The sequence below is a fragment of the Lemur catta genome, chromosome 10, assembly GCF_020740605.2.
Source record: "Lemur catta isolate mLemCat1 chromosome 10, mLemCat1.pri, whole genome shotgun sequence".
Classification (NCBI taxonomy): Eukaryota; Metazoa; Chordata; class Mammalia; order Primates; family Lemuridae; genus Lemur; species Lemur catta.
This window is the reverse complement of record NC_059137.1, coordinates 22,818,170-22,828,559: the sequence shown is the minus strand read 5'-3', so window position 1 is coordinate 22,828,559 and position 10,390 is coordinate 22,818,170. Positions and strand designations below refer to the sequence as shown.

Genomic DNA, 10,390 nt, shown 5'->3' with positions numbered 1-10,390 from the left:
GTTTAAAAGGCTTTGGGGAATATCCTTACCCAAAGGCAAGTATTTGAGTCATCCTTAGATTAGTTCAGATGTGTCAACTCCACCGGCAAAGTAGCAGACATTTGTTGCTATTTCGTTGTCTACCATCTAAACTCCCTTCTGTGAACAGCTCCGTGATTTTCCTTTCTACCTTTTTGTTTGGTGTTAACCTTTTTGCTCTGTTGTGGACCTGTGATATGATACTGGCCATTCAGAGCATTCGATTCCATAGTCATACTGATAGATTCCCAGATGAACCACTGATCCTTTGGGAGCCAATGATCTATACCAATGATCTGGGTCATTTTTGCTTGAGCTGATGAGAAAGGAATATATTCTCTTTTCCTGCTAGAATTGGAGCTGTGAAACAAAGGTTGAAATATTGGAGGCCACCATGAATGAGAATCTGCCAAAGGGCTAAGACAACACCAAGAAAAGTAGCATTAGGGGACATATCCTGATTACTTATTTTGAACCCATGAATCAAGGTGCACCTATTGTCTGTCCCTTGAACTTTTATGTTACAAAAGCCAAGAAATCCCCATCTTTATTTAATCTTTTTAAATTTTCCCTTGCTATCCAAGGAGTTCCAACAGAAGGAGAGAACTGAGGGTCCCTAACCCCTTTGGAGAGAGCTTGCCTTGTGTTTCTTTGTGAGCGGAAACAATGGAATACTTGATGAAGGCTCTGTAGAGAACAAAAGAATTGGGATTTGAGGATATCCCTGAAAGGAGTTAATTTTTCAGAGCATTAAAATAGAAACCTTAGATTGGCCCTTTTAGAAAAGCAAACATTCTGCACTTTCACACAGGATCCTTGGGGATGAAGGGGAAAGAAAATTATTTTAACAATTAAAAAAACAATTAAGTTTTATGGTGGTAACTACAAGGTTCCATTTGTGCTATTGCACCAGACTTCAGAGACTTACCTTTTGGCCTCTGAGCCACAAAGATGGTTTTGGGCTCTTAGGGAAACTTTATTGACCTGGGTTTCCAAACTTTTAAAGAGATTTGTTTCCTACATAGGAATCAGTTTGGTGTGGCAGACTGCTAGTAGTCTTCTCTTCCCTAGTCGTGGAATTTTAGCTAGACACATGGATATTCAGCTATAGCTTCCATTTCCCAGCCTACTTGGCAGCCAGTTATGGTCATGTGATTAGTTCTCACCAACAGAAATGGAAGAGGTGTGTGGAAGAATGTGAGTTGAAGAGATATACGCAACTTCTCTATCACCTGTTTGAAAGGAAATTGCTTGCCCTTCATCTCTGTACTTTCTCCTTCTAGCTTGATCTACTTTTAATCAATTAGGACAACATCCTAAGAATTGAAGAAGTGACAGGATGGAAGAAACATTGTCCCTAAATAACTAACTGAAGACAGGAGAGCTGCCCCATCAACCTGGATCACTCACTTCTAGACTGTTACTTGACAGAAATAAATTTCCATGTTATTTAAGCCCTGGTATTTTGGAATTCTTTTTTACAGCAGGAGCTTTTAATACAGTGAAAACAAAAACTACAAATCAATCGGACTTACAAGTAAAGATAAAAATGTTCTAAAGACAGCATTATAGAACAGATTTCAGTATGATAAAATTTCAAAATAACTACATAAAATTAATTTTAGTAGTTTAAAAAATGACTTGTAATTTTATTCATAAGTCATCCCAAAATGAGGTCAAAGGGGGAAAAATATATCTTAAGAAAGACAGAAAAGTCCCATTTTAGACCTTAGGGATACAGCAGTGTACAAAACATAGCTCTCCCTCAAGGAGCTTACCTTTTAATGGGAAGAGACAGAAATCAACAAATAATGTGCCAGATATAATTAAAAATATGTCAAGTATAGTATAATATATAATGTGTAATATGTCATGTATAAGTACTATGAAGAAAATTAGAGAAAGGGGAGTGCAGAGTTATTAGGGGTGTGCATATTTTAGATAGAATCATCAAGAAAGAGCTTATGTAATCATTTGAATAGAGAGGAAAGCACCTGAGGGAGTGAGGAAGGGGCAGGGGTGAGCATTCCAGGTAGAAGGGAAGGGAAGTGCAATAGTCCTAAAATGGCAGTTTGCTTCCCTTATTAAAAGAACAGCAAGAGGTCAAGATCATAGCTGGAGAGAAAGGAGGAAGGGAAGGAAGGCTGGGAGAAAAAGTCAGAGAAGGCTGTGTGTGCTGGTGGGTGTGTGTGCTGGGGGAGAGACCACACAGGGCCTTGAAGCCCATGGGAAGAACTTTGGATTTTTCTCTGAATGGGATGAAACCATTGGTTTCAGGAAGAAAAATGACACATGTATTAAAAGAACAGTCTGCCTGGCATGTTGAAAAGAGACAACCAGGGCGAAAGGACAAGGAGGTCATTTAGGAGCCTACTGCAAGTGACCAGACGAGAGATGGTTGGATTCTAGATATATTTCAAAGGAAAAGGTAACATGATGTCCTTGGGTATTGAATATGTTAAACGTGAGAGACAGAAGTAAAGATAATGCCCAAGTTTTGCCCTGAGCAACAGGAAGAAAGGAAGTAACATTTACTAAGGTAGGGAGTACTGAGGTGCTCATTCATGAAATAGATACCCCCATTCTTACACAAAGGTATTAGAAAAATACATTATTGATTTAAAAAATAATCTTTGACTTGGGAATGATTTGGCATGATATCAATGGAAGAAAGCATAAAGGAAAAGATTGATAGATTTAATTACACAAAAGCCTGTAAATAAAAATAAGCCATATTTTCAAAAATGATAAACTTGAAAAATATTTGTGTAATATGAATAAGTTTTTGAAATATTGTAATGTGAATTTCCTCTTTTGAGCATCCACTTAGCTTGGGTGACAGTCACGGGGTAAGTAGCACTGTTACCAGCAAGAATGCAAGAGAAATAAAGCAGTCAATGTTAAGCTTCTGACTGTCAAATAGAAATAGCTTTGCCCAGAGAGGAAAGGCTTTTCTAAATTCTTTGAGCTCTCACTTGCATAATCGCTAACTTGATCACAGAGTTTCACAAGTATAAAGTAGACAGGAGTTCAATAAGCAAAGCCTCTGCCGCACCGGAAGGAATAAAAGTTCATCTCTTCTCTTTCTAGTGGAGTGTCGAGAAAAAGAATAGGATAAAGTCAGATACCAGTGTCCTCACTTTCCTCTTCTTAGGGTAGAGGGCAGTGAATGTATCCAGAAAAGGAAATGGAAAATCCTGGAGCTTGTGAACTGCTTTCCTGGGTGTAGGGGAAGCCCTAACTACACTTGCACTGTGACGTCCAACAATGTATGAGGGCTGCAACGCAGCATCGGCAGAGGGAGGTGGCTGGATAGATGGCTTCCCACACGTGTGTGTGCCATCTGGGAGGACCAAATGTTCCCACGGGGACACGAGACACTGAGTAGACTGACAGACCAATGAATGGGAATGTCTGCTGTTGAAATAAGGAGACCGCGGTGGTGGGGACTTCCCAGCTTGCTTCATTTCAGGAGGTAGGATGCGTATAGCTTATTCCAGTGTCTTTGTAGTCAGTACAGTCCCCTCTAGGATGCAGGCAATAGTTTACCAGTCTCTTTTAAGACTCATGTTTTCATTTTTTCTGTAGTTAAGATATTTTAGTGAGGCCGGGCGCGGTGGCTCACGCCTGTAATCCTAGCACTCTGCGAGGCCGAGGAGGGTGGATCGTTTGAGCTCAGGAGTTTGAGACCAGCCTGAGCAAGAGTGAGACCCCGTCTTTACTAAAAATGGAAATAAATTATCTGGCCAACTAAAATATATATAGAAAAAATTAGCCGGGCATGGTGGCACATGCCTGTAGTCCCAGCTACCCAGGAAGCTGAGGCAGTAGGATCGCTTAAGCCCAGGAGTTTGAGGTTGCTGTGAGCTAGGCGGATGCCATGGCACTCACTCTAGCCTGGGCAACAGAGTGAGACTCTGTCTCAAAAAAGATATTTTAGTGAGATGTTGTGTGACTCCGCTTCAGGGAGTAATATAGCCTTGTTGTTGGCTCACCAAAAAAACAGACTAGGATAGCTGTAGCTACCCCACCACCAATAATCTCTGTCATCCCTTATTCTTTGAGATGAATGGCTGACTTTCTGAAACTTATGTAAAGTGCTATATAAACCCAACTGTAGGCTTCCTTCCAACCAACCCTATTGCTGCCTCCAAGTCCTTCATACATAGAAATTTTGTAATCATCAGTGGCTAACCAGATACCGTTTTGAACTGTAAACTCTTAGAACAGGCACTTGAACTTTGAAATTTTCTTTTCTGAGTCAGAGAATAACAAGTTTCCATCCTTCTATTGGCAATTTTTTAAGGAGGATTTCTTTTTATTATTATTATTATGTACAGAAAACTTAACACTGTACATTTAGCCCAGTTTACTGAAAAGTTCTTTAGCCTTTGCCTTTCCCAGCTCAGCAATATGAGCCACAGATTTTGGACCCAGGACACTGCCTCCCCAGTGGTGGCAGATCGCATCATATCTGTCACTTTAATTGGTCCTGATAGCTTCGACCAGCTTAGCCTTTGTCTTTCAAGTTGACCCGTGTGAAGGTGACAGCGGCACAGGTCTTCCTGTGGACTAGACGCTCCAGTCCTGTCTTCCCCCTGATAATGCAGTGAGGGCCCCCGATCTTCCAGCACAGAGCAGGCAGGAAGTCAGCCAGCTCCATGGGCTCCACGGCATGTGCCACCACCACCAGCTGAGCCTTCTCGTTCTCCACCAAGGCGGTGACAGTATTAACCCCTGCTCAGAGGGCAGGTGGCCTCCCAGTTGGGGGCATCCCCTTTGCCAGCAGCTTTCTTCTCAGCCTGGGCCAACAGTCTCTGCTCTGTACTCGTGGGCCGGCTGAGGCAGCTGAGTGCCTGTTTGGCGGTCCGAGGCCTGGGCGAACTGGTTAATTGCAGGAGGCACTTTCAGCACCTGTAGACGGTAGCCCTTTGCCGCTGCAACCGGATGTAGCGGGGCCATTGCACAAAGCAGGTGATGTCCCCTTTGGGCTGGAGGTCCTGTCCAATGCCAGAATTCTTCAGCCTTTCCTCAGACAGGGAATTCACCACCTTCTTGGCCTCCTGCTTCTTCACAACAGCAGGGGCCGGGGACACCTTCTTCCCCTTGGCCTTCCTTTCTTCTGCTTGTTTATCAGTCACCTCTAACGTATAAACTTGATGAGAACACATTTGCGTGTGTGTGTGTGTGTGTGTGTGTGTGTGTGTGTGTGTGTGTTCTACCCCCTGGGATTGGAACAGTGCCTGACACACTGTAAGTGCCCAGTCCACTCCACCTGAGCCCCCCAAAGGACTGAATTACTGGGCTGCTGATTCATCCTTCATTGTGCCCCTACTGTGTACAGGGTGCTGTGCCGGGAGTGGGGACACATGTAAGACCAGGGAGATGAAGGCACAGAGGTGGGTCCCCAGCAGAACCCCTATCTCCAGGCAGAGGTTGGCAGGGGCCTTGCGGTGCCCCCCACAGCCCCTGACCGGCTGCCCATTGGTGAGTTTTGATCCTGTCTCCTCTGGAGCAGATTTGCTTCAGCTGCTTTGAAATTCCATCTTCCTCTCCGGGCATGAGGGCAATTAATTCAATCAGTCATTTATTTCTGATAGTGCTTTCTTGTGATTTCCTTATTGTGCAATACGTATTTCAAAGTGGAATGTGGGGACATGTGACCAACCAAGTGATCAAGAATTTTAGCCAAAAGTTTTGGCTAATTTAATTAATGCATTAGCAGCAAATTGGTCGTCTTTTATTTCTTCTCCTTTTCCTGCCTCTATGTCATCTCAATAGACAAATCTGTATGTTATGAGTTAAATGGATCTCTGTAGCTACGCACCCCCCCACACACACTTCCCCTGTTGTCTATTTCCATCTGAAATGTTCCTTCTTCCTTAAGCTTATGTGACTTCATCCTGTGCCATATCGCCCACGTTCAAGCAACCTCTACAGGGCCCCAATACCTGGGACAAACTGCTTTTCAGCATTAGTGTTACTAAATTTTCTCTTGTTCAAATGCAGATTCCTGGGCCCCAGACCAGCCCCAGTAAATCAGAAACTGTGGGTAGGTCCTGGGATTTCACATTTTATAAACTTTTCTGATGATTATGATGTGCACTAACACTTAAGAACTAGTGGACCTAGAAAGGAGGTAAAAAAATAGATGAGACCCTTTAGTCCTCTCAGTTCTTGGTTCTTGGTTCCTTCTTTCCTTTCTCCATTCCTTTTTTCCTTCCTTGGAACTTAATGGAACACACTGGACTCACTTTCTGGGAATCTTTCTTCCTCCCTTCCACTCTTTCTTCATCCCTCTTTTCTTATCCCTCTCCCCCTTCCCCGCCCCCAGCTCCTGCCCTGCCTTGGCCTGGCATTTAAGTGTATCCCAGCAGTATGGTAAGCATTACAAGTATGCGATATTCTTTATTTTAAAAAAGAAAAGAAAAGAAAACGAACTTGTGCAAGAGCTGCTGGCTCAAAATCTCCCTTGAGCTTTGGACACGTAGACTACAGAATACAGAGTGGTAACCAGCCAGGGAAACCCGAAAGTAAGCACAGCTGGGATCCATAAAGTCCCCTCCCCTCTTTGATTCAGGGAGAAACATTAAAACAGCTGACCTATTGCTCCAGCATTTCTTTTCCATCATCTGGAATGTGTGATAAATGGATATTTAAAAGCTGACATTGTCCTGCCTCCTTTATCCTTCACCATAATTTTACTAACTCATTATCTTTCAAGAAAGCTTCCATCCTATAGCCTTTACGTAAAAAGGCTCAATTAGTCCAGGTGGTAGTAGAGTTCTGTGTTAGTAGAATATAAAGAAAGTTCTTCAAAGCCTGCTGGCTGCTGAAGTGGGTAATATAGGCAAAGACTATGGTTGTTGTTTTATTAGAAACAAGAGTTAAAAGGAAGCTAATTAGAAGTTTACTTTTTTTATTGTATTCTATGTTACTGAAAAGTTGATTAAATCATGCTGACTAAAAGCATATTTAAACTATGTTGCCAGACTGTGTGATTTAAAGGAACTCTGTAGTAAGATTTTGGCCAAATAATGAATTCTTTTTGATGTGTAAATATTCATCCTATTGTGTCTTGTTTTGCAAATTAAGGTTGATCAAAGCTCCATTTTCCTTAAAGTAGAGGCATTTCTCTCTCGCTGAGTGTTTTTCTTTAAATGTTGGAAGAAACAGAAATACTGTAAGCATGTTTACCTTGTATAAGAAATAATGCTAATTATATGTTCATTTACTGATGAGTATCACAGCTCATAAAAAAACATTACGTAGAAAGTGGGCTGAAGAATGTTGGTTTGCTCTAGAGCTGTCTCAGATCACTAGGCTTAGAGATCCAGGAACTAAATACTTCTTTCACTTGAAAAAAGATCTATTTTATCACCATCAGTTGGTTTTTAAAATAACAAATTCCACTTTTATTTGCAAAAGTCCACAAAGAGACCTATTTCATTTGCTGAATTTAAATAATTTATAGACAGACAGCTTTCCTAGAGATAGGAAGGAAAAAAATGTAACAGCAGCACCCTCTGAGAATTATCTTCCAAATACCGCCTCTAAGTCTGGACTTCACATCAAGATCTGGCAAACATACAATACTGAAATTGTCAACCCTCTGAAATAATCACCGCTCACTGTCAGAGGTTTTGCAATTGAATTAATACATGTTTCTCTCGTAGGCAGCAATTCTCGTTTAGTTCTTATGCTTCTCACTTTTAAGAGAACTTTATTAATTTCCACCTATACCTCCCTCACCTGTACAAACCCACAGTAGGAAATATTGTCAAGGGGCTGAGACTGGTAGGGGGAAAAAAGTGTGTACCTGAGAAAAAGAAACGACAGGGAAAGAAAGCGCCAACTCTTGAATAGCTTCAATATGCCCATCCCACGTCTGATAAACATCTCTTTCATATTAAATATTGGCTGGAAGTACTTTTACATAAAGGAAAAAAAGAAGACTTTTTTATGATTTGGAAAGGTGAGCACAAGATCAAAGCAGCCAGGATAGAAGTTTCTTGACTGGAATTCCACCAACACAGATGGAAAACCCATTTTCTCAAAAAATCAAATATGTTCACAAATAAAAATAAGCCACTAGGTTTTAAGAGCTCTGGCCTGTGTTATGTGGAACATCAGGAACCAATTAAATTGCTTTCCCCTTCTTGTTTATCCTAAATAATATAGTCTTTTCCCTCCTCTGATTATACCAGCTTCCCATCCCTGTGGCCGGGATCTGGTCTTTCACTCTCTACTAAAACCCTTTCTCTGCAGCACATAAGAGTTGGGAAAAGATCGAAAGCCTGCCTTTTATCATGCTAAGGAAAAAAAGCTAAGTATCCATCTTGTAATATTTTCTTTTGCCCCCAAAAGACAGTTGGCAGTTGGTTAATGGCTGGGTGCGTTTGTATGTGAATCACAATATCCAACCGTTGACAATGATTCTGTTTTTCATTTGCTTAAACTTTTCACCTCCCTCCTGAGCTTATAATGGAACATATTCCTCATGTTCTGCTTTTAGTTTTCCCTTTTTAGGCTTGTGCACATGGTCTAGTTCTGAGAGGATAGAAAGCTAGGCTTAGTGCCTTATTGTGAAATATGGACTATAAAATGACATCAATCCTTCCAGTTACTGTCTGAGAGCACACCACTCAGCATGTCTGTTTCCCGTCTGCCCACCAGGACCACAGCCTCAGGAAAGGGTACTATGTCTCACGTCTGCACGTCAACAAATCTACATATCTGCCCCTAGGGTATATTCTTAGGAGCTGGGTAGATATTACACATTGGAAAGAGCCACCAGTTAAGTTCATAAAACCTCAAGTCACATGGCTCTTGACTCGTACAATACACAGACATGGTCATCTTTGCACATTTTGCTATAAAAAAACAAATGGAGAAATAGAAGGAGTTGGAGCCAGTGCCCTTTTACATCTGTCCGGAGTGACTAAAACAACACTTGAGTCTCAGAGTGCTTGGGTAAGAGCATAAAATGACCTCTCCCAAGACAACAGATTTTTGAAGCTTCTGTTCCCTGTGAATCTGAATCAATGAGCTCAAAGTTTAATCATTGTCATGTTAATGTCCATATAATTATGCCAGGACATGTCAGAAAAAATATTAACTTAAAATGAAAAATAGCTTTTATCTTATATCCACAATAACCTAAAAGCTTAGCTCCATCATCCCAGTGGTTCATCAAGAAATATTTTTTCCTTAATAAATGCTTTTACTGTTCCACTCAGATCGTCTAAGTGCTTGCCCTTTCCTGCTGTACAATATCATATCGTTCTTTTCTATCTAATTAATTTCTGCATTACATTATATACCTTCAGGGACAGTTGATTGGTCACCGCCTTGCTGTCTCCATGATAGGGCTGCTTTTTATGCATTTCTAGGAAACAGCAAGGAATAGTTACTTGCTTTCTTAGAAACTGCGCAGTGATATGGCATCACCAAATGTGTCCAGGTAGCCTAGTAAAGGGCATTCAAACTTGAGTGGTGACAAAGTGTAATGTGTGTAGGGGGAGTGGGGGGGTGGGAATCAGACCAGGAAATGGAAACCTAAATTTGGTCAAATCTCTTCATCAAAGATGTCACCTAATCTCTAAGTCTCACTATTCTAAACTATCAAAAAGATAACAGAAAATTAACATTCACAGAGTACCTACAATGTTCTATGCACTTCAGAGAATGGTTTCATTTTTATTTCATTTTTATTCACACAAAACCCTTGCAAAGGAAGACTTTCTCTCCCTGTAATATACACGAGCTCAGACAGGTCAATTAATTTGCCCAGGGTCACAAAGCAAAAAAGTGCCAGAGCCAAGATTTGCATCTATGTTTAGTGGCTTCAAAGTTATTGCTTCCCTGAAAATCCCTGTATGAAAGAATTATGCTTGGTAAATAGTCAGTGCTTAATATGTGCAATTTTTCCTTCCAAAGTCCCTTCTAGCTTTGCAATACAGATTATATTATAAATCCCAGACCTATTCTTTTATGCAAATCAGACCTATTCCTTTATGCAAATCACATAGCTCACTGTGTACATTTAGACTGGCACTATCTTCTGAACTCCCCACTTTTAATTCTCGCCACGCTACTCCCTCTTACAATATCTTCATTTCTCTCAGGCTAAATTTCCTGCTACCCTTTTATTCCAGTGTTCCCATATTTCCATCCTTGACTTTGGAAAGGTTATTCTCTACTAATACCATTTGCAAAGTTCTGACCCATTTTTTTGTATGTTAGCTCTTGAAATTTCTGCTTGTGTTAGAGGTCGTCTCAGAAAAGGTTATTAATAAAATAAAGATAGTAATTCCCCAACCCCTCACCACCTAGTTAACAACTGATTTTTATTTAACAAATTATATGCAAA

The 10,390-nt window shown here is 41.0% G+C and overlaps 1 pseudogene; it reads right to left on the bottom strand.

The window, feature by feature from the left end:
* Positions 1 to 4,419: 4,419 nt before the first annotated feature.
* Positions 4,420 to 5,189, bottom strand: LOC123645661 (annotated as a pseudogene).
* Positions 5,190 to 10,390: the final 5,201 nt, after the last annotated feature.